We start from the raw sequence: 25,139 nt of genomic DNA, 5'->3' as shown, positions 1-25,139 counted from the left end.
TGGTAATCTTTTGTAGCCTTCTATCATTTGGATTATTTATTTGCTCTTCTTTTTTTTTTTTAAACTTGCTTTATTATTTCACCACAGCCTAAAGGAAAGGCTTCCCAGCAGGCGTGCCTTTGAATGTACCCGTCATGTCATACTTACCTGGCAGGGGATCAATAGCCATGATCCCTAAGGTGGCTCTCCCAGAGTGAGGCTGGTTCATTGCACTCCGTGCCAGTTGACCTCTGCGATTTCCTCAAATGTGGGAAACTCGACTGCATAATTTATGGTAGTGGGGGACTGCGTTCGCGCTTTCCCCTGTGTTTGCTTGTTTGACAAAAATAGAGAACTTCACCAATTCTGACGAAGGATAATTTCAGCCACGGCACCCGTCTTCTTTGGCTCTTACTTTCCGCATCAAGCAGGCAGCGACAATCATTTCCTAGGCTTGATCATTTTTATTATCTATGTTTTCTGGAGACCAGTTTTAAGCCAGAATTTCACTTTTTATTTTAACTTTTCAGCTTTTTTTTCATCATTTTTTTATCCTGACTTCTTTTGATTTATTGTATGCTTCAATGCAATGGAAGAAATAAAGAATTGGAGACCTATATTACGTCTTCCAACAGAACGTAACGTTTGATTGAATTTATGGGAAAAAAAGATTTTCTGGATCAAGGCAGTGAATTGCCGCTTGAGACAATCAGACCAAACCTTAGGAATAGCTGGGTGGTCGCTAGCACTTACTAATGAACACCATGGAATTTTGAAAAAGCCACCACAAATGTTCTTTCAGCCCTGTTGAGTGTGGATGAAGAGAAGACAGGTGCTAGGCAAGGGTCATTCCTATCGATGGAGTCATGAAATGTGTGACTTTGGGGACGAACGTAGACCAGCGGATTGTGTACTCTGCCTAATGGCTGCTGTAGTAGAATCTTGGCAAAACTGTTTCCAAAGAGAGAAAAAAAATTGTACAAGGTTTGCTGCAAGATATGGTTGCCCTCACTCTCTGTTATAGGTTTGGAACCATTCCAAGATGCCATATAAGAAGACCAAGGAATTTGTTGGGGTTTAAGCTTCCCTGTAGGAGGAAGCGGGCCTAATTAGAATATTGCCTCCCATAATCCTTTGCAATGGCTTATGGTCATGAACTTTTTCTCACCGCTGTCTTAAAGGGTCCTTACATGGTAGCTCTTAAAAGCTGGCCCACTTGAACAGTTAGCTTTGCGCAGTGGCAGTATCGTAGCCCATGAGGTCAATCCGAGGCGTGATTATTGCTAATTGAAAACTTTACCCAATACCCCGCCATGATGACTTGAAATACAGTCAGCATTGGCAATTTTTGACAGGCTCTAAGGAGACTGAAAGATTGGTTTAATAAAAGTTTATGGCGCCCCATGTCTAGGGCGTGTCTTACGTGACTCCCGTTTCTTCCTGAGCTCTGTTGCACCATTCCTTCCGCTGGCTTCTTAGCATTTCCCTTTTACCTTTCTCTCCCACTGAATCCATTTGTTTCCGGCAGCACACTATTCTCACTCCATGCTACGAATTCCCATCCTTCGGCTCATTGGCCTAGCATTTGCCTTTATGCAAATTGCTCCTTCGCACCCTGAATCCAGCTCAATTATTCACACCTAACCACCTGAAGGCACTAAAATTACTGGTAGCTAAGGAAAAAAACGATCAGCCACGAGGTTTGGTAATCTTTTGTAGCCTTCTATCATTTGGATTATTTATTTGCTCTTCTTTTTTTTTTTTAAACTTGCTTTATTATTTCACCACAGCCTAAAGGAAAGGCTTCCCAGCGGGCGTGCCTTTGAATGTACCCGTCATGTCATACTTACCTGGCAGGGGAGCAATAGCCATGATCCCTAAGGTGGTTCTCCCAGAGTGAGGCTGGTTCATTGCACTCCGTACCAGTTGATCTCTGCGATTTCCTCAAATGTGGGAAACTCGACTGCATAATTTATGGTAGTGGGGGACTGCTTTCCCCTGTGTTTGCTTGTTTGGCAAAAATAGAGAACTTCACCAATTCTGACGAAGGATAATTTTAGCCACGGCACCCGTCTTCTTTGGCTCTTACTTTCCGCATCAAGCAGGCAGCGACAATCATTTCCTAGGCTTGATCATTTTTATTATCTATGTTTTCTGGAGACCAGTTTTAAGCCAGAATTTCACTTTTTATTTTAACTTTTCAGCTTTTTTTTCATCATTTTTTTATCCTGACTTCTTTTGATTTATTGTATGCTTCAATGCAATGGAAGAAATAAAGAATTGGAGACCTATATTACGTCTTCCAACAGAACGTAACGTTTGATTGAATTTCTGGGAAAAAAAGATTTTCTGGATCAAGGCAGTGAATTGCCGCTTGAGACAATCAGACCAAACCTTAGGAATAGCTGGGTGGTCGCTAGCACTTACTAATGAACACCATGGAATTTTGAAAAAGCCACCACAAATGTTCTTTCAGCCCTGTTGAGTGTGGATGAAGAGAAGACAGGTGCTAGGCAAGGGTCATTCCTATCGATGGAGTCATGAAATGTGTGACTTTGGGGACGAACGTAGACCAGTGGATTGTGTACTCTGCCTAATGGCTGATGTAGTAGAAGCTTGGCAAAACTGTTTCCAAAGAGAGAAAAAAAATTGTACAAGGTTTGCTGCAAGATATGGTTGCCCTCACTCTCTGTTATAGGTTTGGAACCATTCCAAGATGCCATATAAGAAGACCAAGGAATTTGTTGGGGTTTAAGCTTCCCTGTAGGAGGAAGCGGGCCTAATTAGAATATTGCCTCCCATAATCCTTTGCAATGGCTTATGGTCATGAACTTTTTCTCACCGCTGTCTTAAAGGGTCCTTACATGGTAGCTCTTAAAAGCTGGCCCACTTGAACAGTTAGCTTTGCGCAGTAGCAGTATCGTAGCCCATGAGGTCAATCCGAGGCGTGATTATTGCTAATTGAAAACTTTACCCAATACCCCGCCATGATGACTTGAAATACAGTCAGCATTGGCAATTTTTGACAGGCTCTAAGGAGACTGAAAGATTGGTTTAATAAAAGTTTATGGCGCCCCATGTCTAGGGCGTGTCTTACGTGACTCCTGTTTCTTCCTGAGCTCTGTTGCACCATTCCTTCCGCTGGCTTCTTAGCATTTCCCTTTTACCTTTCTCTCCCACTGAATCCATTTGTTTCCGGCAGCACACTATTCTCACTCCATGCTACGAATTCCCATCCTTCGGCTCATTGGCCTAGCATTTGCCTTTATGCAAATTGCTCCTTCGCACCCTGAATCCAGCTCAATTATTCACACCTAACCACCTGAAGGCACTAAAATTACTGGTAGCTAAGGAAAAAAACGATCAGCCACGAGGTTTGGTAATCTTTTGTAGCCTTCTATCATTTGGATTATTTATTTGCTCTTCTTTTTTTTTTTTAAACTTGCTTTATTATTTCACCACAGCCTAAAGGAAAGGCTTCCCAGCAGGCGTGCCTTTGAATGTACCCGTCATGTCATACTTACCTGGCAGGGGATCAATAGCCATGATCCCTAAGGTGGCTCTCCCAGAGTGAGGCTGGTTCATTGCACTCCGTGCCAGTTGACCTCTGCGATTTCCTCAAATGTGGGAAACTCGACTGCATAATTTATGGTAGTGGGGGACTGCGTTCGCGCTTTCCCCTGTGTTTGCTTGTTTGACAAAAATAGAGAACTTCACCAATTCTGACGAAGGATAATTTCAGCCACGGCACCCGTCTTCTTTGGCTCTTACTTTCCGCATCAAGCAGGCAGCGACAATCATTTCCTAGGCTTGATCATTTTTATTATCTATGTTTTCTGGAGACCAGTTTTAAGCCAGAATTTCACTTTTTATTTTAACTTTTCAGCTTTTTTTTCATCATTTTTTTATCCTGACTTCTTTTGATTTATTGTATGCTTCAATGCAATGGAAGAAATAAAGAATTGGAGACCTATATTACGTCTTCCAACAGAACGTAACGTTTGATTGAATTTATGGGAAAAAAAGATTTTCTGGATCAAGGCAGTGAATTGCCGCTTGAGACAATCAGACCAAACCTTAGGAATAGCTGGGTGGTCGCTAGCACTTACTAATGAACACCATGGAATTTTGAAAAAGCCACCACAAATGTTCTTTCAGCCCTGTTGAGTGTGGATGAAGAGAAGACAGGTGCTAGGCAAGGGTCATTCCTATCGATGGAGTCATGAAATGTGTGACTTTGGGGACGAACGTAGACCAGCGGATTGTGTACTCTGCCTAATGGCTGCTGTAGTAGAATCTTGGCAAAACTGTTTCCAAAGAGAGAAAAAAAATTGTACAAGGTTTGCTGCAAGATATGGTTGCCCTCACTCTCTGTTATAGGTTTGGAACCATTCCAAGATGCCATATAAGAAGACCAAGGAATTTGTTGGGGTTTAAGCTTCCCTGTAGGAGGAAGCGGGCCTAATTAGAATATTGCCTCCCATAATCCTTTGCAATGGCTTATGGTCATGAACTTTTTCTCACCGCTGTCTTAAAGGGTCCTTACATGGTAGCTCTTAAAAGCTGGCCCACTTGAACAGTTAGCTTTGCGCAGTGGCAGTATCGTAGCCCATGAGGTCAATCCGAGGCGTGATTATTGCTAATTGAAAACTTTACCCAATACCCCGCCATGATGACTTGAAATACAGTCAGCATTGGCAATTTTTGACAGGCTCTAAGGAGACTGAAAGATTGGTTTAATAAAAGTTTATGGCGCCCCATGTCTAGGGCGTGTCTTACGTGACTCCCGTTTCTTCCTGAGCTCTGTTGCACCATTCCTTCCGCTGGCTTCTTAGCATTTCCCTTTTACCTTTCTCTCCCACTGAATCCATTTGTTTCCGGCAGCACACTATTCTCACTCCATGCTACGAATTCCCATCCTTCGGCTCATTGGCCTAGCATTTGCCTTTATGCAAATTGCTCCTTCGCACCCTGAATCCAGCTCAATTATTCACACCTAACCACCTGAAGGCACTAAAATTACTGGTAGCTAAGGAAAAAAACGATCAGCCACGAGGTTTGGTAATCTTTTCTAGCCTTCTATCATTTGGATTATTTATTTGCTCTTCTTTTTTTTTTTTTAAACTTGCTTTATTATTTCACCACAGCCTAAAGGAAAGGCTTCCCAGCGGGCGTGCCTTTGAATGTACCCGTCATGTCATACTTACCTGGCAGGGGAGCAATAGCCATGATCCCTAAGGTGGCTCTCCCAGAGTGAGGCTGGTTCATTGCATTCCGTACCAGTTGACCTCTGCGATTTCCTCAAATGTGGGAAACTCGACTGCATAATTTATGGGAGTGGGGGACTGCGTTCGCGATTTCCCCTGTGTTTGCTTGTTTGACAAAAATAGAGAGCTTCACCAATTCTGACGAAGGATAATTTCAGCCAGGGCACCCATCTTCTTTGGCTCTTACTTTCCGCATCAAGCAGGCAGCGACAATCATTTCCTAGGCTTGATCATTTTTATTATCTATGTTTTCTGGAGACCAGTTTTAAGCCAGAATTTCACTTTTTATTTTAACTTTTCAGCTTTTTTTTCATCATTTTTTTATCCTGACTTCTTTTGATTTATTGTATGCTTCAATGCAATGGAAGAAATAAAGAATTGGAGACCTATATTACGTCTTCCAACAGAACGTAACGTTTGATTGAATTTATGGGAAAAAAAGATTTTCTGGATCAAGGCAGTGAATTGCCGCTTGAGACAATCAGACCAAACCTTAGGAATAGCTGGGTGGTCGCTAGCACTTACTAATGAACACCATGGAATTTTGAAAAAGCCACCACAAATGTTCTTTCAGCCCTGTTGAGTGTGGATGAAGAGAAGACAGGTGCTAGGCAAGGGTCATTCCTATCGATGGAGTCATGAAATGTGTGACTTTGGGGACGAACGTAGACCAGCGGATTGTGTACTCTGCCTAATGGCTGCTGTAGTAGAATCTTGGCAAAACTGTTTCCAAAGAGAGAAAAAAAATTGTACAAGGTTTGCTGCAAGATATGGTTGCCCTCACTCTCTGTTATAGGTTTGGAACCATTCCAAGATGCCATATAAGAAGACCAAGGAATTTGTTGGGGTTTAAGCTTCCCTGTAGGAGGAAGCGGGCCTAATTAGAATATTGCCTCCCATAATCCTTTGCAATGGCTTATGGTCATGAACTTTTTCTCACCGCTGTCTTAAAGTGTCCTTACATGGTAGCTCTTAAAAGCTGGCCCACTTGAACAGTTAGCTTTGCGCAGTGGCAGTATCGTAGCCCATGAGGTCAATCCGAGGCGTGATTATTGCTAATTGAAAACTTTACCCAATACCCCGCCATGATGACTTGAAATACAGTCAGCATTGGCAATTTTTGACAGGCTCTAAGGAGACTGAAAGATTGGTTTAATAAAAGTTTATGGCGCCCCATGTCTAGGGCGTGTCTTACGTGACTCCCGTTTCTTCCTGAGCTCTGTTGCACCATTCCTTCCGCTGGCTTCTTAGCATTTCCCTTTTACCTTTCTCTCCCACTGAATCCATTTGTTTCCGGCAGCACACTATTCTCACTCCATGCTACGAATTCCCATCCTTCGGCTCATTGGCCTAGCATTTGCCTTTATGCAAATTGCTCCTTCGCACCCTGAATCCAGCTCAATTATTCACACCTAACCACCTGAAGGCACTAAAATTACTGGTAGCTAAGGAAAAAAACGATCAGCCACGAGGTTTGGTAATCTTTTGTAGCCTTCTATCATTTGGATTATTTATTTGCTCTTCTTTTTTTTTTTTAAACTTGCTTTATTATTTCACCACAGCCTAAAGGAAAGGCTTCCCAGCAGGCGTGCCTTTGAATGTACCCGTCATGTCATACTTACCTGGCAGGGGATCAATAGCCATGATCCCTAAGGTGGCTCTCCCAGAGTGAGGCTGGTTCATTGCACTCCGTGCCAGTTGACCTCTGCGATTTCCTCAAATGTGGGAAACTCGACTGCATAATTTATGGTAGTGGGGGACTGCGTTCGCGCTTTCCCCTGTGTTTGCTTGTTTGACAAAAATAGAGAACTTCACCAATTCTGACGAAGGATAATTTCAGCCACGGCACCCGTCTTCTTTGGCTCTTACTTTCCGCATCAAGCAGGCAGCGACAATCATTTCCTAGGCTTGATCATTTTTATTATCTATGTTTTCTGGAGACCAGTTTTAAGCCAGAATTTCACTTTTTATTTTAACTTTTCAGCTTTTTTTTCATCATTTTTTTATCCTGACTTCTTTTGATTTATTGTATGCTTCAATGCAATGGAAGAAATAAAGAATTGGAGACCTATATTACGTCTTCCAACAGAACGTAACGTTTGATTGAATTTATGGGAAAAAAAGATTTTCTGGATCAAGGCAGTGAATTGCCGCTTGAGACAATCAGACCAAACCTTAGGAATAGCTGGGTGGTCGCTAGCACTTACTAATGAACACCATGGAATTTTGAAAAAGCCACCACAAATGTTCTTTCAGCCCTGTTGAGTGTGGATGAAGAGAAGACAGGTGCTAGGCAAGGGTCATTCCTATCGATGGAGTCATGAAATGTGTGACTTTGGGGACGAACGTAGACCAGCGGATTGTGTACTCTGCCTAATGGCTGCTGTAGTAGAATCTTGGCAAAACTGTTTCCAAAGAGAGAAAAAAAATTGTACAAGGTTTGCTGCAAGATATGGTTGCCCTCACTCTCTGTTATAGGTTTGGAACCATTCCAAGATGCCATATAAGAAGACCAAGGAATTTGTTGGGGTTTAAGCTTCCCTGTAGGAGGAAGCGGGCCTAATTAGAATATTGCCTCCCATAATCCTTTGCAATGGCTTATGGTCATGAACTTTTTCTCACCGCTGTCTTAAAGGGTCCTTACATGGTAGCTCTTAAAAGCTGGCCCACTTGAACAGTTAGCTTTGCGCAGTGGCAGTATCGTAGCCCATGAGGTCAATCCGAGGCGTGATTATTGCTAATTGAAAACTTTACCCAATACCCCGCCATGATGACTTGAAATACAGTCAGCATTGGCAATTTTTGACAGGCTCTAAGGAGACTGAAAGATTGGTTTAATAAAAGTTTATGGCGCCCCATGTCTAGGGCGTGTCTTACGTGACTCCCGTTTCTTCCTGAGCTCTGTTGCACCATTCCTTCCGCTGGCTTCTTAGCATTTCCCTTTTACCTTTCTCTCCCACTGAATCCATTTGTTTCCGGCAGCACACTATTCTCACTCCATGCTACGAATTCCCATCCTTCGGCTCATTGGCCTAGCATTTGCCTTTATGCAAATTGCTCCTTCGCACCCTGAATCCAGCTCAATTATTCACACCTAACCACCTGAAGGCACTAAAATTACTGGTAGCTAAGGAAAAAAACGATCAGCCACGAGGTTTGGTAATCTTTTGTAGCCTTCTATCATTTGGATTATTTATTTGCTCTTCTTTTTTTTTTTTAAACTTGCTTTATTATTTCACCACAGCCTAAAGGAAAGGCTTCCCAGCGGGCGTGCCTTTGAATGTACCCGTCATGTCATACTTACCTGGCAGGGGAGCAATAGCCATGATCCCTAAGGTGGTTCTCCCAGAGTGAGGCTGGTTCATTGCACTCCGTACCAGTTGATCTCTGCGATTTCCTCAAATGTGGGAAACTCGACTGCATAATTTATGGTAGTGGGGGACTGCTTTCTCCTGTGTTTGCTTGTTTGGCAAAAATAGAGAACTTCACCAATTCTGACGAAGGATAATTTTAGCCACGGCACCCGTCTTCTTTGGCTCTTACTTTCCGCATCAAGCAGGCAGCGACAATCATTTCCTAGGCTTGATCATTTTTATTATCTATGTTTTCTGGAGACCAGTTTTAAGCCAGAATTTCACTTTTTATTTTAACTTTTCAGCTTTTTTTTCATCATTTTTTTATCCTGACTTCTTTTGATTTATTGTATGCTTCAATGCAATGGAAGAAATAAAGAATTGGAGACCTATATTACGTCTTCCAACAGAACGTAACGTTTGATTGAATTTCTGGGAAAAAAAGATTTTCTGGATCAAGGCAGTGAATTGCCGCTTGAGACAATCAGACCAAACCTTAGGAATAGCTGGGTGGTCGCTAGCACTTACTAATGAACACCATGGAATTTTGAAAAAGCCACCACAAATGTTCTTTCAGCCCTGTTGAGTGTGGATGAAGAGAAGACAGGTGCTAGGCAAGGGTCATTCCTATCGATGGAGTCATGAAATGTGTGACTTTGGGGACGAACGTAGACCAGTGGATTGTGTACTCTGCCTAATGGCTGATGTAGTAGAAGCTTGGCAAAACTGTTTCCAAAGAGAGAAAAAAAATTGTACAAGGTTTGCTGCAAGATATGGTTGCCCTCACTCTCTGTTATAGGTTTGGAACCATTCCAAGATGCCATATAAGAAGACCAAGGAATTTGTTGGGGTTTAAGCTTCCCTGTAGGAGGAAGCGGGCCTAATTAGAATATTGCCTCCCATAATCCTTTGCAATGGCTTATGGTCATGAACTTTTTCTCACCGCTGTCTTAAAGGGTCCTTACATGGTAGCTCTTAAAAGCTGGCCCACTTGAACAGTTAGCTTTGCGCAGTAGCAGTATCGTAGCCCATGAGGTCAATCCGAGGCGTGATTATTGCTAATTGAAAACTTTACCCAATACCCCGCCATGATGACTTGAAATACAGTCAGCATTGGCAATTTTTGACAGGCTCTAAGGAGACTGAAAGATTGGTTTAATAAAAGTTTATGGCGCCCCATGTCTAGGGCGTGTCTTACGTGACTCCTGTTTCTTCCTGAGCTCTGTTGCACCATTCCTTCCGCTGGCTTCTTAGCATTTCCCTTTTACCTTTCTCTCCCACTGAATCCATTTGTTTCCGGCAGCACACTATTCTCACTCCATGCTACGAATTCCCATCCTTCGGCTCATTGGCCTAGCATTTGCCTTTATGCAAATTGCTCCTTCGCACCCTGAATCCAGCTCAATTATTCACACCTAACCACCTGAAGGCACTAAAATTACTGGTAGCTAAGGAAAAAAACGATCAGCCACGAGGTTTGGTAATCTTTTGTAGCCTTCTATCATTTGGATTATTTATTTGCTCTTCTTTTTTTTTTTTAAACTTGCTTTATTATTTCACCACAGCCTAAAGGAAAGGCTTCCCAGCAGGCGTGCCTTTGAATGTACCCGTCATGTCATACTTACCTGGCAGGGGATCAATAGCCATGATCCCTAAGGTGGCTCTCCCAGAGTGAGGCTGGTTCATTGCACTCCGTGCCAGTTGACCTCTGCGATTTCCTCAAATGTGGGAAACTCGACTGCATAATTTATGGTAGTGGGGGACTGCGTTCGCGCTTTCCCCTGTGTTTGCTTGTTTGACAAAAATAGAGAACTTCACCAATTCTGACGAAGGATAATTTCAGCCACGGCACCCGTCTTCTTTGGCTCTTACTTTCCGCATCAAGCAGGCAGCGACAATCATTTCCTAGGCTTGATCATTTTTATTATCTATGTTTTCTGGAGACCAGTTTTAAGCCAGAATTTCACTTTTTATTTTAACTTTTCAGCTTTTTTTTCATCATTTTTTTATCCTGACTTCTTTTGATTTATTGTATGCTTCAATGCAATGGAAGAAATAAAGAATTGGAGACCTATATTACGTCTTCCAACAGAACGTAACGTTTGATTGAATTTATGGGAAAAAAAGATTTTCTGGATCAAGGCAGTGAATTGCCGCTTGAGACAATCAGACCAAACCTTAGGAATAGCTGGGTGGTCGCTAGCACTTACTAATGAACACCATGGAATTTTGAAAAAGCCACCACAAATGTTCTTTCAGCCCTGTTGAGTGTGGATGAAGAGAAGACAGGTGCTAGGCAAGGGTCATTCCTATCGATGGAGTCATGAAATGTGTGACTTTGGGGACGAACGTAGACCAGCGGATTGTGTACTCTGCCTAATGGCTGCTGTAGTAGAATCTTGGCAAAACTGTTTCCAAAGAGAGAAAAAAAATTGTACAAGGTTTGCTGCAAGATATGGTTGCCCTCACTCTCTGTTATAGGTTTGGAACCATTCCAAGATGCCATATAAGAAGACCAAGGAATTTGTTGGGGTTTAAGCTTCCCTGTAGGAGGAAGCGGGCCTAATTAGAATATTGCCTCCCATAATCCTTTGCAATGGCTTATGGTCATGAACTTTTTCTCACCGCTGTCTTAAAGGGTCCTTACATGGTAGCTCTTAAAAGCTGGCCCACTTGAACAGTTAGCTTTGCGCAGTGGCAGTATCGTAGCCCATGAGGTCAATCCGAGGCGTGATTATTGCTAATTGAAAACTTTACCCAATACCCCGCCATGATGACTTGAAATACAGTCAGCATTGGCAATTTTTGACAGGCTCTAAGGAGACTGAAAGATTGGTTTAATAAAAGTTTATGGCGCCCCATGTCCAGGGCGTGTCTTACGTGACTCCCGTTTCTTCCTGAGCTCTGTTGCACCATTCCTTCCGCTGGCTTCTTAGCATTTCCCTTTTACCTTTCTCTCCCACTGAATCCACTTGTTTCCGGCAGCACACTATTCTCACTCCATGCTACGAATTCCCATCCTTCGGCTCATTGGCCTAGCATTTGCCTTTATGCAAATTGCTCCTTCGCACCCTGAATCCAGCTCAATTATTCACACCTAACCACCTGAAGGCACTAAAATTACTGGTAGCTAAGGAAAACAACGATCAGCCACGAGGTTTGGTAATCTTTTGTAGCCTTCTATCATTTGGATTATTTATTTGCTCTTCTTTTTTTTTTTTTTTTACTTGCTTTATTATTTCACCACAGCCTAAAGGAAAGGCTTCCCAGCGGGCGTGCCTTTGAATGTACCCGTCATGTCATACTTACTTGGCAGGGGAGCAATAGCCGTGATCCCTAAGGTGGCTCTCCCAGAGTGAGGCTGGTTCATTGCACTCCGTACCAGTTGACCTCTGCGATTTCCTCAAATGTGGGAAACTCGACTGCATAATTTATGGTAGTGGGGGACTGCGTTCGCGCTTTCCCCTGTGTTTGCTTGTTTGACAAAAATAGAGAACACCAATTCTGACGAAGGATAATTTCAGCCACGGCACCCGTCTTCTTTGGCTCTTACTTTCCGCATCAAGCAGGCAGCGACAATCATTTCCTAGGCTTGATCATTTTTATTATCTATGTTTTCTGGAGACCAGTTTTAAGCCAGAATTTCACTTTTTATTTTAACTTTTCAGCTTTTTTTCATCATTTTTTTATCCTGACTTCTTTTGATTTATTGTATGCTTCAATGCAATGGAAGAAATAAAGAATTGGAGACCTATATTACGTCTTCCAACAGAATGTAACGTTTGATTGAATTTCTGGGAAAAAAAGATTTTCTGGATCAAGGCAGTGAATTGCCGCTTGAGACAATCAGACCAAACCTTAGGAATAGCTGGGTGGTCGCTAGCACTTACTAATGAACACCATGGAATTTTGAAAAAGCCACCACAAATGTTCTTTCAGCCCTGTTGAGTGTGGATGAAGAGAAGACAGGTGCTAGGCAAGGGTCATTCCTATCGATGGAGTCATGAAATGTGTGACTTTGGGGACGAACGTAGACCAGCGGATTGTGTACTCTGCCTAATGGCTGCTGTAGTAGAATCTTGGCAAAACTGTTTCCAAAGAGAGAAAAAAAATTGTACAAGGTTTGCTGCAAGATATGGTTGCCCTCACTCTCTGTTATAGGTTTGGAACCATTCCAAGATGCCATATAAGAAGACCGAGGAATTTGTTGGGGTTTAAGCTTCCCTGTAGGAGGAAGCGGGCCTAATTAGAATATTGCCTCCCACAATCCTTATGGTCATGAACTTTTTCTCACCGCTGTCTTAAAGTGTCCTTACGTGGTAGCTCTTAAAAGCTGGCCCGCTTGAACAGTTAGCTTTGCGCAGTGGCAGTATCGTAGCCCATGAGGTCAATCCGAGGCGTAATTATTGCTAATTGAAAACTTTACCCAATACCCCGCCATGATGACTTGAAATACAGTCAGCATTGGCAATTTTTGACAGGCTCTAAGGAGACTAAAAGATTGGTTTAATAAAAGTTTATGGTGCCCCATGTCTAGGGCGTGTCTTACGTGACTCCCGTTTCTTCCTGAGCTCTGTTGCACCATTCCTTCCGCTGGCTTCTTAGCATTTCCCTTTTACCTTTCTCTCCCACTGAATCCACTTGTTTCCGGCAGCACACTATTCTCACTCCATGCTATGAATTCCCATCCTTCGGCTCATTGCCTAGCATTTGCCTTTATGCAAATTGCTCCTTCGCACCCTGAATCCAGCTCAATTATTCACACCTAACAACCTGAAGGCACTAAAATTACTGGTAGCTAAGGAAAACAACGATCAGCCACGAGGTTTGGTAATCTTTTGTAGCCTTCTATCATTTGGATTATTTATTTGCTCTTCTTTTTTTTTTTTTTTTTTTTAAACTTGCTTTATTATTTCACCACAGCCTAAAGGAAAGGCTTCCCAGCGGGCGTGCCTTTGAATGTACCCGTCATGTCATACTTACCTGGCAGGGGAGCAATAGCCATGTTCCCTAAGGTGGCTCTCCCAGAGTGAGGCTGGTTCATTACACTTCGTACCAGTTGACCTCTGCGATTTCCTCAAATGTGGGAAACTCGACTGCATAATTTATGTTAGTGGGGGACTGCGTTCGCACTTTCCCCTGTGTTTGCTTGTTTGACAAATTTAGAGAACTTCACCAATTCTGAAGAAGGTTAATTTCAGCCATGGCACCTGTCTTTTTTGGCTCTTACTTTCCGCATCAAGCAGGCAGCGACAATCACTTCCTAGGCTTGATCATTTTTATTATCTGGAGACCAGTTTTAAGCCAGAATTTCACTTTTTATTTTAACTTTTCAGCTTTTTTTTAATCATTTTTTTATCCTGAGTTCTTTTGATTATTGTATGCTTCAATGCAATGCTTCAATATTGCTACAGATGAGGGGGCTCCCGGGCAAATCCTCCCCAACAACCTTCCTTCTATCCTCCTTCCTGGGAGCCCCTTCCCTGCCTCTAGAATGCCTACCTTCCCTCCCACCACCCTGCCTGGGCAAACCCTCCCCAACTCCATCCCCCACCCCTCCCCTAGTATGCCTACCTTCCATCGCACCCCCCTGCCCACCCCTAGTACGCCTACCTTCCATCGCACCACCCTCCCTGCCCCTAGAACGCCTACCTTCTCTCGCACCACCCTCTCTGGCCTTAGAACGCCTACCTTCCCTCGCACCACCATCCCTGCCCCTACAATGCCTAGCTTCTCTCGCACCACCCTCCCTGGCCCTAGAACGCCTAGCTTCCCTGGCACCACCCTCCCTGCCCCTAGAACGTCTACATTTCCTGCCACCACCCTCCCTGGGCAAATCCCCTACAACTACCCCACTACCACCACTCTCCCTGAGGGACTCCCTGCCAGTGCCAGCCACAACTACCCCACTACCACCACTCTCCCTGAGGGACTCCCTGCCAGTGCCAGCCACAACTACCCCACTACAACCACTCTCCCTGGGGGACTCCCTGCCAGCCACAACCACCCCACTACCACCACTCTCCCTGGGGGACCCTAAACTGCTCTCCCTACCAGACATCATTTGCTCTCTCTCACACACACTCACTTGCTTGTTCACACACAAATTGCTTTCTCTCTGCTCACACTCTCTACTCACTCTTTGCTCACTCTCTCTGCTCAAACTCTCTCTTCTCACTCTTTGCTCACTCTCTATGCTCACACTCTGCTCACTCTTTGCTCCTAAACTCTCTGCTCCTAAACTCTCCACAAAGATGGTGTCACAGGGGTGGGTTTATATAGTGTGCAGAATGTTGCACGCTGGTAGTGCTCCCTGATTGGATACACTAGCCAGTAGTGCTCCCTGGTTTGATAATGGATACACTAGCCAGTAGTGCTCCCTGATTGGCTGCACTATCTGTGCAGTGAAAATCAAAATATCATCCATTTTGTAAACTGTATAATATATATTACACTAACACTACACTACTAAGTATTAGCAATTATTAACTAAAACACATGTCATGTTTCCCTTTTATTCCAGAAGTTTGGTCCTTAAGGGGTTAAGATTAAGTGGTCTGGGTGCTGCTGTGCTGCACTAGCAGCGTAAACATTGCGGTTTAAAAAAAAAAAAAAAAAAAAAACACACACATAAATAAAATGCTTATTTTTCCGAAGTTCCGAAGTCGCCGAAGTTCTGAAGTCGCCGAAGTCTCCGAAGATCCGAAGTCTCTGAAGATCCGAAGTCGCCGAAGTTCCGAGGTGTCAAAGTGCCGAAGTTCCGAACGTCGGAAGTGCCGAAGTTCCGAGGTGTCGAAGTTCCAAGGTGTCGAAGTGCCAAAGTTCCGAAGTGTCGAAGGTCTGAAGTTCCGAAGTGTTGAAGGTCCGAAGTTGCCGAAGTTCCGAGGTGTCGAAGTGCTGAAGTTCCGAGGTGTCGAAGTGCCGAAGTTCTGAGTTGTCGAAGTGCCGAAGTCCCGAATTTCGGAATGCCGAACCGAACCGAATTTTTTCGCAATGCACATGCCTAATAAATGATCAGCTGCGATATTCAGGACCCTAGGAATATGTATGCATGTCAAGAAAAAGCTGTGCCTAGCAACTTGCCATGTCAGATTCCTCATGAATCGCATGATGGCCAGGAATGACGAACGTCCCTTGTTAACAATATGGCAAGTTGCCATGTTGTCAGAGAAGCATCGCACCGTATTACCTGAGCGGCAAGCGCCCCCATTTTACTGCTGCCGCCACAATTGGGTAAAGCTCAAATAAAGCAGAGGTGTCAGTGAACTATGGGATCGCTTTAATCTCCTCAGGCCAGATACCCCACATCCGGCGTTGCCAAAAATTGCAGCAAAACTGGATGTGGCAGCAGCATCCGTCCAGATTGACAAAGACTTGTCCCTCAACACTGGAATGAATATGCTTTTCCCATTCCAATTCAGCAAGAATTACCTCCACATGGGTAAATCAGAGGTGGCATGTGGATCTAGAGCAATGCAGGGGGAATCTGACTGAAATTGGGGAAACATGCAGAGTAACCGGGATATAAATGCCCGCCCGTGTGGTAGAATTTTCATGGCAAAAATAAGTGACCCCAATAGTGATTGCAATTCCTTCCTATTGCAAGAACCCCCCCACCAGGTAATGGTCAATAGCTGAGAGGATGTGCTCAATCTTATCTGGGGGAAGGCTGGCTTGCATATGAACAGTCCAGCACTACCCCCAGAAAATTGATAACAGTATCAGGACCTTCAGCTTTAGTAGGTGAAACAGGAACACCCAAGCATTTAAACAATTGTATTTTAGCCTGGAGGCTTACTCTCTACGGTCAGAAAATCATCAAGGTACTGGATTATGGTGGAGCATCTACAGATGTTAAGCAGCATCCAACACAACGTCTCGGCAAACATATCAAATATTCTTGGACTTCTCTTTGAACCAAAAGTGAGTCGTGTGAAAAAATAGTATGACCCTTGCCACTTAACACCATGTAGATGCCACAGGGCAGGGTGGATAGGGAGGAGCTTGAATGTGTTTACTATGTCCGTCTTGCTAAGCCACGCTCCTATTTATGCTGACAGAATAGCATTGATGGCATTGTCCACAGTCGCGTATTGGAGTGAAAATTCCTCCGATGGGATGAGCGAGTTAAGACTAGGTGTAGTCAACCTTTGCTTATTGGAGGATTTACCTGTAACCATACCTATGGGGTTAGTTCTCCATACTGCAAAGGTGGAGAGTCGAATGGGCCTAGTAAAAAACCCTGGTCTATTTCTTTCCGGAGCAGTACATTAATAGTGTCAGAATCAGCCAGGGCCGTAGGTAAGTTTTTACATTCGACTATTCCTGCCGGCATATAAATGATTCCTGTGTGAAACCCTAACGTGAACCTAGACACCAAAAAATCTACAAGATGTTGAGAGGGGTGATTACCCAATAATTCTCGTAGCAGAGAGACATTGAGAGACAATAGATAAGGCTTAGGGTACAATTTATTAGGACACATCATCTTAGAGTGAGCCCGGAAACATTAGGAGCATATATGTAATATTCTGCAGGAACTGTACCCGCAAGTGCCAGCGTTGAAGTTGTTACAGACTTGTGATTTTCCCAAGAACACTATATTCCGTCCCAACTTATCTTTAAGAACCTGCAGGCATCGGGTTGGTAGGGGGGTAGAAAGTACTCACTTCAGGTGTGGTAGGGCATAAATTAACAGTGTGTGAGTTGGATGAACAGACAGCACAAGCTGGTGTCTTGAGGCCCGCAAAGTATCAACAAAAGAGTTCTGTGTCCAGCATACTCCAGTCAGCTTGATAGTTGAACTGGGTTATTGATGCAGACGCCTTTGCGGAGAAAGAACGGTGGTAGTCGTAAAAAGACGTCCACCAGCTTGTGGAGGTAAAAAGTAATGGACACCATAGGAGAGTTTTCTTTATATTCAGGATATAAACTAACTCTAAATAAATCTGCAGCTCTCCCGTTTAATTTGTCACAAATTCTTAAATGGAAATTACTTGATAAATTTGGATTTGGTTGTAACAAAAATTCTATAGAATGTTTGGGTATAGAGATTACTAATGAGCTAACTAGAATGATGGAATATAATGTGTTAAATGATACAAGTAAAACCTTTAAAAAATGGAAGGGAGTGGAGGTGTCTTGGTGGGGGAGAATTTGGTGATGATTAGGTCTTATATATATCCAAAGTGGGTCTATCTCTTCCGCATGGTGCCTTTACACTGCCCAGAAAGTTGGCTGACTTTGGTACAATCGATTTTAAAAAAAATTATATGGGCTGGGAAATGCCCACAGATAAGTCTCGATCAATTAACGTTAAAAACCAAACAAGGGGGATTAGGAATTCCACAGATACAACAAATGTGGAAAGTATGTAAAATAGCACAGGCAATTATAACTCAATGGGATACTGCAAGGGGTCAAATATGGTATAAAATCGAGCAAAGTGTATATAATGAAGGCAAAGAGGAAGAGTTATGTTCTCTTTTTTGGAAAACGAACAGTAAACACAAACATAGACAGAGATTTGAATCCAACAGTTTAATTTTAAATAATGTTATACCCATATGGAACAAGCTTAGAAAGGATTTAGAGTTACAAGATAAAATTATTACCAGTCTTCATTTAAGACAATTAAATAGTAATATGACAGATTTAAACATACAGAAATGGATTAATCTTGAGATGAAGGAAATTAACAATATAGTAGAGAATGGTAAAATTAAGGATTTCAATAATTTAAAAGAGGAATATAATTTGGAGAGCAAAGAGATTTTTACATATATGAGAGTAAAGGGTTATCTTAAAGGCCATTTACTCATAGATAATTCCAATAAACAAGGAATACTTGAAGAAATAGTAAAACATAGAAATATTGTTAAAAAAACTTGTTTCAAGATGGTTTGATTAAATGAAAGAGAACCAGAAAATATCCTCTTTTCTTGTAATAAATAAATGGAAGGAAGATATACACATTACTATAAGCTATGATGATTGGAAAAAATCATTAGATATTGTTTCAAAGAATATACATTGTCTTAATTCAGTAGAACTTCAGTATAAGATAATGAATAGGTGGTATTTAACACCAAGTAGAATAGCAAAAATGTACTCAAGTGCTTCGGATGGATGTTGGCGATATGAAGCCCATGGGGCTGGAATGTTGCATATATGGTGGGAATGTGGACTAATTTCTCTTTTTTGGAATATGGTTGCTTGTAAGATAAATGCGTTGGCTAATATTAAGATTGATCTAATTCCGTGTATCTTTTTGTTGCATTTACATATACCCAAAATTTTGGGCAATTTTCTATACTAATTATACATATCTTACTAGCGGCTAAAATACTTGTGGCTAGGAATTGGAAATCTACTCCCAGTATGGGAGGTAGTTAAAGTACAAGTGGTATATCAGTTAAAGATGGAAATGGGTATAGTTAGAGAAAGAACAATGTTGAAAGAATGGCTCGGTAAGATACAACAGATTTAAGGAGTACATTTTATTATATGCAGTTAAGCTATAATTTTAAAATGGTATAAGAAATCTCCTCCATCTTTATTCTCTATCGCAGGAAATTAAGGTTAAGAGTTTTATGTTTTGCTAAGTATGTTATGTTAAATGTGGACTTGCTAAATGGGGTTTGTTATAGTATAAATAAAGATATCAAGCAATATATTAAAATATGTAAATTAGAAGAAGATATAGCATTGTGCAATATATACAGAGATTTTCATTTTGCAATATGTTGTGATATATAGTGAGGACTATATCTATGTGATGTAGTATGTTTTTTTCAAAAATAAAAAAAAATTAAACATAAAAAAAAAAAAGAAAGTACTCACTTCAGGTGTGTTAGGGCATACATTAGCTGTGTGTGAGTTGGATGGACAGACAGCACAAGCTGGCGTCTTCAGGACCGCAAAGTAGCTACAAAAGAGTTCTGTGTCCAGCATACTCCAGTCAGCTTGATAGTTGAACTGGGTTATTGATGCAGATGCCTTTGCGGAGAAAGAACGGTGGTAGTCGTAAAAAGACGTGCCACTGTACTTGTGCCCTAAGTCCACCAGCTTGTGGAGGTAAAGAACAAACTCTTCCCACCTATTGGGATAGACTGCACACACCACATCCCCAAAGGCCAGAACAAATTCAGGTATAGACAGTTTGCGATTCAGCCTGGGGTCCCTGGATTTCAACACAACAGACACGTCACCATATGCATACGTTTTGTTTTCCAAGACATCTTGAGAGGCAATGAGAAGCGAGATCAAATTTACATCTTTCCCTTCCAAGATGTCCTTTTTTAAGTTTGCCAGTACCATGTGTGCCGGGTTAATGATATGTGGGTCTTTTGGACCACTTAGGTTATTACCAGATTGGGAGCCGGGGAGAACAGCAGCGTCAGGATTAACCAGGGCCGCTGAGGAATTCAACTGGCTTCCTGATCCATCCTTTCCAGTTTGTCATTGATACGACCTAAGGAGGATAGAACTGAGGACTATAAGCCTGACCGCTACTAGAACCTTCTCCCTCCCCAGTGTTATCAGTCTGAGTATTAAGTAGCCTATATAATTCGGCTTTCCTGGCTGTAGCCGGGTATGTGATGTTCCTCTGGAGTAATTTGTCCGTGATCCTTGTGATGGTCCAGGATCTGAGGGTCCAGGATGAAGGGCTTGCGGTATCGCCACCCTGGGATGGAGTTAGAGACCTGGCTGGTGTACTGGGGATGGATAGTTCCTCCCCGCCTTCAGGTAGTTGTGACATGCTACAAATGAGAATGGAAGGCTATACGGGGCTTCTTTTAATACTGGTTGGCTAGCTAATGCCAAGTGGCGAAAATATTATCTATTCACGTGACCGGTGAAGCCCTGCCAATTGCTAAGCGGCTTGAGAGGCACTATCTATGATTTGGCTAGAGTGGGGTATGTGGCCACTGACATTGTGGCGGGATGATGGCCTCTCCGTGACTTGTAACAGCATAAGACAGAATGGAAGTGACAAGTGAGGCCCTCTCTATGCAACCAAGCGGGGTGACTAACTATGCGTTGGTCTGAGGGGCTGCCGCACCTCCGGGTTGAGGATGGGTGATGGCCTAGTGGGACCACTAAACTAAGGCATAGAAGGCCTGGAAAACATTCTTAGAGGCTTCCTATCCTTATAAGCCAGTATGCACCTATACTATGAGCCCCAATGGGGTAGGGAGGCTGGGGTGGGGGGAATGCCCAGAAAAGGGAAAGACATACCTGCTGAGGTTACTGAAAAGGAGCAGGATATGGTGAACTGGCCGTCTGTAATAACCTATGAGAGTAATCGTGAGTTGCTAAATTATATCATAATGTACCCTTAACCCCCTCTACTAAAAATATACCTACTGGTAATCTATATGAAGGCAGTAGACTGGTACTTAAAAGCCTTGAAAATGCGGCTAGGATTGCCTAGTACCTAGTAATGTAGAAAAAATACACATAAGGATCAGGCCTTATGAGACCAGAAGTGGACATAACCGTAATCACTAACCTATATACACGGTGAAAAGCAAATGGTAGAAGAGCTGAAGCTCAATTGTTGAAACTGAAACATAAGATGTCTATAATCAAATTTATGAAATCAAATGACAAAACACCCTTATGAGAATTAGCCCGAATACTTGACACTGAGACCAGATAATCACTGAATTAACGGGGTCTATGAAACGTAATTGCAAGATATACCTAATCCGTAGTATGGTAAAAGTAGTGAAACAACCGATTAGCAGACAATTTTCACAACTACTTGTCATAATCAGAAATGACCACCGGAGGTCGCTATGTAACACATAAAATCCCTCTAAGACTGCTATCGTCTATGTAAACGTAGGGTGTTTCGTATATAACCGAAAGTTTCGTATATAACCGAAACGCTCCTTACTCCTGAACCATACCAATGAATAATATTGAACTGTATGGTACATTGTTCATGCGTTTGTTCCCGAATGCTCGATCAGCTAGAAATAGCTGTGAAACAACTATGTGAACGAAAGTGTTCGTATGGCCGCGAACAGAAACAAGCAGGGATGCTGCCTGAGTCAGAGCCGACCCAGGACGACGTAAGGGCAAAATGCATCTTTGTCTGTGTTGCCAAAAATCCTTTCACTGGCCCTGGTCTCACTCATCCCTGGTTCAACGCCAGTTTATAAAAGTTCTGATTTCCAATAAATTTGCTAGGGAACCCCCCCTGGCTGTCAATCAAACAGCCAGGAAGGTTTGCTGCCTCCTTCAGGTAGCTCTCCTGAGCTCTATTTGAGCGTGCCTGTCTCCCTCTCACAGACAAGCTGCAGACCCGACGTGTGCGCGCGCGCGCACATGTAACTGCATGAGCGTGCACAAGCCGTTTTGTACGTGTGCACGTGTGTGCAAATTCAGAGGCTTCTCAATGAGTAGCCTCTGACTGGTTATTTCCCTGTGAAGAGATTGCAAGCCTCTTCCGGGGAAAAAGGGGAGGGCTTACAAAGGCTGCAGTTAATGAGATCTGCAGCCTTTGCAAGCTCTTTTAAGATAACCCCCCAATGAATACATGCATGAAAAATTCTTGCATGTATTCATTGGGGGTATATCTACTAAACAGTGATTGTTAAAAAAAAAAAAGCACCCACTCTCAACAGCCTCCGCACCGCATTGGTTGTATCACAGCTCCTTTTCCCACTTCTGTTGTGTTACAATAAAATTTGAAAAATAAAATAATAGTAATATAAAACTAATAATTATCTCCAATTGAATGTATATATCTCTCCATATATATATATATATGGAGAGAGAGAGAGAGAAACTCTTCTGTAGTTAATTAAAATAAAGATATCTGTCTTTATAGACATAGGAGCAGATAGCACATAAATCTCGCCATTGTGATTACAGATGTCCCAACAGCTAACTCTAATCAGTAGGCTGATTGCAGGCTAGGAACTGCTGGCTTTGCTTTCTGTGTGTTGTGCAGAGCTGCTCCCCTGAAGTTTCTTCCCTGCCTCTCTCTTACTTACCGGCGGCTGTATTGCGTTTATTTTCAATCAGAAAAGAATACCTGCATTTGTATTGCCAGTATTTTAGCAATACCGGCACTGGCCAGGCAGCCTGAAATACCAGCTGTGCTGGTAAAATACCAGCCAAATGATAACCCTACCCTGTCCCCTATCCCTGGAATACACCTGTCTGCCTATTTCAGATATCTCCTACCCCTAGGATGACCCTTGTCACCATGCCCCATCTCTATTTTAGATATCCCCCCTGACCCTAGGATGTCCCTCTGTGACCACTCACCCGCATAAGTGATCACTGTGCACACCACCCAGTTATTTCACTCAGGGCTCTCCTTAACCCCTTAAGGACTGAGGACGGTTCAGGACCGTCATTGGCATTTTTGTGTTGCCGACCGATGACGGTCCTGAATCGTCCTAACTTTAAGATGTACTTACCCGATCGCCGTCGTTCCCCCGGCGGCGATCGTCAGTGCTCCCGTTGTGGGGAGACTGCCTGCAGCCCAGACAGTCTCCCCATGGCGAATTAGGACCCCTGGGGCCATGTGATCGCTCAACAGAGCGACCACATGGTCACAATAGGTGTCCATGTGTCTGCCTGCAGGGGGACTGTCTGTGCTGACAGGCAGTCTCCCTGCTAGTGTAAAATCAAAGAAAAAATAAAGTTAATGTTAATAATAATAATAAAAAAAAAATTATATATGTGTGTATATATTATAATATGTCATAATATATGTCTATATATCATATATATAATATCATACTACTATGTACATATATTAATATAAAAATACACTTATAATTAAATTACACACATATATATATAATATATATATTAACTATATATATTGTATATATATATATTATTATAAAATACAAATATGTAAATTAAATTAAATTAAAAAAAATAAAATAATAAATTTAAAAAAAATTATATATCTATATTATGAAATTTTATTCTAACTGTATTTTGATATTAAAATATATACATTTATATCAAAATACACTTAGAATGAAATTGTATATATATATCTATGTATATATAAATAAATAAAAATAATACGAAATATACATTTGTTTATATACAAAATTACATAAATAATTATATAAATATACACGTAGACTTCAAATATATAAATGTGCATATATATTTAAATTCTACGTGCGTATTTATGTAATATTTTTACATAATTAAATAATTTTATTTATTGCAATTTGAGGGACCTGCCTGCCAACCCAGGCCGAAATTGCAGAGAATTCAATTTGCTAGCACTGTATTTTACCCTGTAACTTTCTAAGACACCCTAAAACCTGTACATGGGGGGTACTGTTTTACTCGGGAGACTTTGCTGAACACAAATATTAGTGATTCCAAACAGTAAAACCTATCACAGCGATGATATTGTCAGTGAAAGTGACTTTTTAAAAAATGTTCACACACAAACAGCACTTTTACTGATGATATAATTGTTGTGATACGTTTTCCTGTTTTAAAACACTAATATTTGTGTTCAGCAAAGTCTCCCGAGTTTAACAGTACCCCCATGTACAGATTTTATAGCGTTTTTGAAAGTTAAAGGGTCAAATATATGGGTCAAATATTTTTACATTGAAAATGGCCAGGTTGATTACGTTGCCTTTAAGAGCGTATGGTAGCCCAGGAATGAGAATTACCCCCATGATGGCATACCATTTGCAAAAGAAGACAACCCAAGGTATTGCAAATTGGGTATGTCCAGTCTTTTTTAGTAGCCACTTAGTCACAAACACTGGCCAAAATTAGCGTTCGATTTAGTTTTTTACTTTTTCACACACAAACAAATATGAACGCTAACTTTGGCCAGTGTTTGCGACTAGGTGGCTACTAAAAAAGACTGGACATACCCCATATTGAATACCCTGGGTTGTCTACTTTGAAAAAAATATGTACATGTGGGGTGTTATTCCGATAATTTTGACAGATAATAGTGTCACAATGTCACTGTATCTATAGCCCTATAACTTGCAAAAAAAAGCAAAAAAGCATGTAAACACTGGATATTTTAACCCCTTCAGGACCGTGCGTTTGGACCGCTGACGGTCCTGAACCGTCATAACGGTCTGGGGCTACTTACCTGATCGCCGTCGGTCCCACGGCGGCGATCAGCTCTCCTCCAGGTCCAGGGGGACTGCCTGTCTGCCCGGGCAGTCCCCCCTCGGCAGATCAGGACCCCACGGCCATGTGATCACTCGATCACATGACCGCAATAGGGGTCCATGTGTCTGCCTGCAGGGGGACTGTCTGTGCTGACAGGCAGTCTCCCTGCAAGTGAAAAATCACAAATAAAGTTTTAAAATAAAGTAAAAAGTGTGAAAAAAATAATAATATGTGTATATATATGATATATATACATGTATTATATCTATATATACCTATATATAATATATGTATATATATCATATATATAATGTCATACTAAGTGTATTTTTATATTTATATATACGTATATTAATATAAAAATACACTTATATTTAAATTACACACGAATATATACAAT

General features: G+C 42.0%; 17 non-coding genes across 17 annotated transcripts; all 17 read left to right on the top strand.

Annotated features, from left to right (window-relative positions):
- Positions 1–139: 139 nt before the first annotated feature.
- On the top strand, positions 140–306 carry LOC134590864 (U1 spliceosomal RNA). Its single transcript, XR_010087725.1, has one exon. It is a non-coding gene; the product is annotated as a U1 spliceosomal RNA (small nuclear RNA).
- Positions 307–1,205: 899 nt separating this feature from the next.
- Positions 1,206–1,346, top strand: LOC134592008 (U4 spliceosomal RNA). Its single transcript, XR_010088696.1, has one exon. It is a non-coding gene; the product is annotated as a U4 spliceosomal RNA (small nuclear RNA).
- A 475-nt stretch (positions 1,347–1,821) lies between these two features.
- Positions 1,822–1,980, top strand: LOC134591580 (U1 spliceosomal RNA). The gene has a single exon (XR_010088339.1). It is a non-coding gene; the product is annotated as a U1 spliceosomal RNA (small nuclear RNA).
- An 899-nt stretch (positions 1,981–2,879) lies between these two features.
- LOC134593584 (U4 spliceosomal RNA) lies at positions 2,880–3,020 on the top strand. Its single transcript, XR_010090045.1, has one exon. It is a non-coding gene; the product is annotated as a U4 spliceosomal RNA (small nuclear RNA).
- A 475-nt stretch (positions 3,021–3,495) lies between these two features.
- LOC134590862 (U1 spliceosomal RNA) lies at positions 3,496–3,662 on the top strand. Its single transcript, XR_010087724.1, has one exon. It is a non-coding gene; the product is annotated as a U1 spliceosomal RNA (small nuclear RNA).
- An 899-nt stretch (positions 3,663–4,561) lies between these two features.
- On the top strand, positions 4,562–4,702 carry LOC134592007 (U4 spliceosomal RNA). Its single transcript, XR_010088695.1, has one exon. It is a non-coding gene; the product is annotated as a U4 spliceosomal RNA (small nuclear RNA).
- Positions 4,703–5,178: 476 nt separating this feature from the next.
- LOC134591441 (U1 spliceosomal RNA) lies at positions 5,179–5,345 on the top strand. Its single transcript, XR_010088220.1, has one exon. It is a non-coding gene; the product is annotated as a U1 spliceosomal RNA (small nuclear RNA).
- Positions 5,346–6,244: 899 nt separating this feature from the next.
- Positions 6,245–6,385, top strand: LOC134592006 (U4 spliceosomal RNA). Its single transcript, XR_010088694.1, has one exon. It is a non-coding gene; the product is annotated as a U4 spliceosomal RNA (small nuclear RNA).
- A 475-nt stretch (positions 6,386–6,860) lies between these two features.
- Positions 6,861–7,027, top strand: LOC134590861 (U1 spliceosomal RNA). Its single transcript, XR_010087723.1, has one exon. It is a non-coding gene; the product is annotated as a U1 spliceosomal RNA (small nuclear RNA).
- Positions 7,028–7,926: 899 nt separating this feature from the next.
- LOC134592005 (U4 spliceosomal RNA) lies at positions 7,927–8,067 on the top strand. The gene has a single exon (XR_010088693.1). It is a non-coding gene; the product is annotated as a U4 spliceosomal RNA (small nuclear RNA).
- Positions 8,068–8,542: 475 nt separating this feature from the next.
- On the top strand, positions 8,543–8,701 carry LOC134591582 (U1 spliceosomal RNA). Its single transcript, XR_010088342.1, has one exon. It is a non-coding gene; the product is annotated as a U1 spliceosomal RNA (small nuclear RNA).
- Positions 8,702–9,600: 899 nt separating this feature from the next.
- On the top strand, positions 9,601–9,741 carry LOC134593583 (U4 spliceosomal RNA). The gene has a single exon (XR_010090044.1). It is a non-coding gene; the product is annotated as a U4 spliceosomal RNA (small nuclear RNA).
- Positions 9,742–10,216: 475 nt separating this feature from the next.
- Positions 10,217–10,383, top strand: LOC134590860 (U1 spliceosomal RNA). The gene has a single exon (XR_010087722.1). It is a non-coding gene; the product is annotated as a U1 spliceosomal RNA (small nuclear RNA).
- Positions 10,384–11,282: 899 nt separating this feature from the next.
- LOC134592004 (U4 spliceosomal RNA) lies at positions 11,283–11,423 on the top strand. Its single transcript, XR_010088692.1, has one exon. It is a non-coding gene; the product is annotated as a U4 spliceosomal RNA (small nuclear RNA).
- A 477-nt stretch (positions 11,424–11,900) lies between these two features.
- Positions 11,901–12,067, top strand: LOC134590778 (U1 spliceosomal RNA). The gene has a single exon (XR_010087652.1). It is a non-coding gene; the product is annotated as a U1 spliceosomal RNA (small nuclear RNA).
- An 884-nt stretch (positions 12,068–12,951) lies between these two features.
- Positions 12,952–13,092, top strand: LOC134593654 (U4 spliceosomal RNA). The gene has a single exon (XR_010090106.1). It is a non-coding gene; the product is annotated as a U4 spliceosomal RNA (small nuclear RNA).
- Positions 13,093–13,574: 482 nt separating this feature from the next.
- Positions 13,575–13,741, top strand: LOC134591496 (U1 spliceosomal RNA). Its single transcript, XR_010088267.1, has one exon. It is a non-coding gene; the product is annotated as a U1 spliceosomal RNA (small nuclear RNA).
- The last annotated feature ends 11,398 nt before the right edge of the window (positions 13,742–25,139 follow it).

This window comes from Pelobates fuscus, chromosome 2, assembly GCF_036172605.1.
Source record: "Pelobates fuscus isolate aPelFus1 chromosome 2, aPelFus1.pri, whole genome shotgun sequence".
In the NCBI taxonomy this organism is placed as follows: Eukaryota; Metazoa; Chordata; class Amphibia; order Anura; family Pelobatidae; genus Pelobates; species Pelobates fuscus.
Note: the sequence above shows the minus strand (reverse complement) of the source record. Positions and strands in the feature narration are given on the sequence as shown.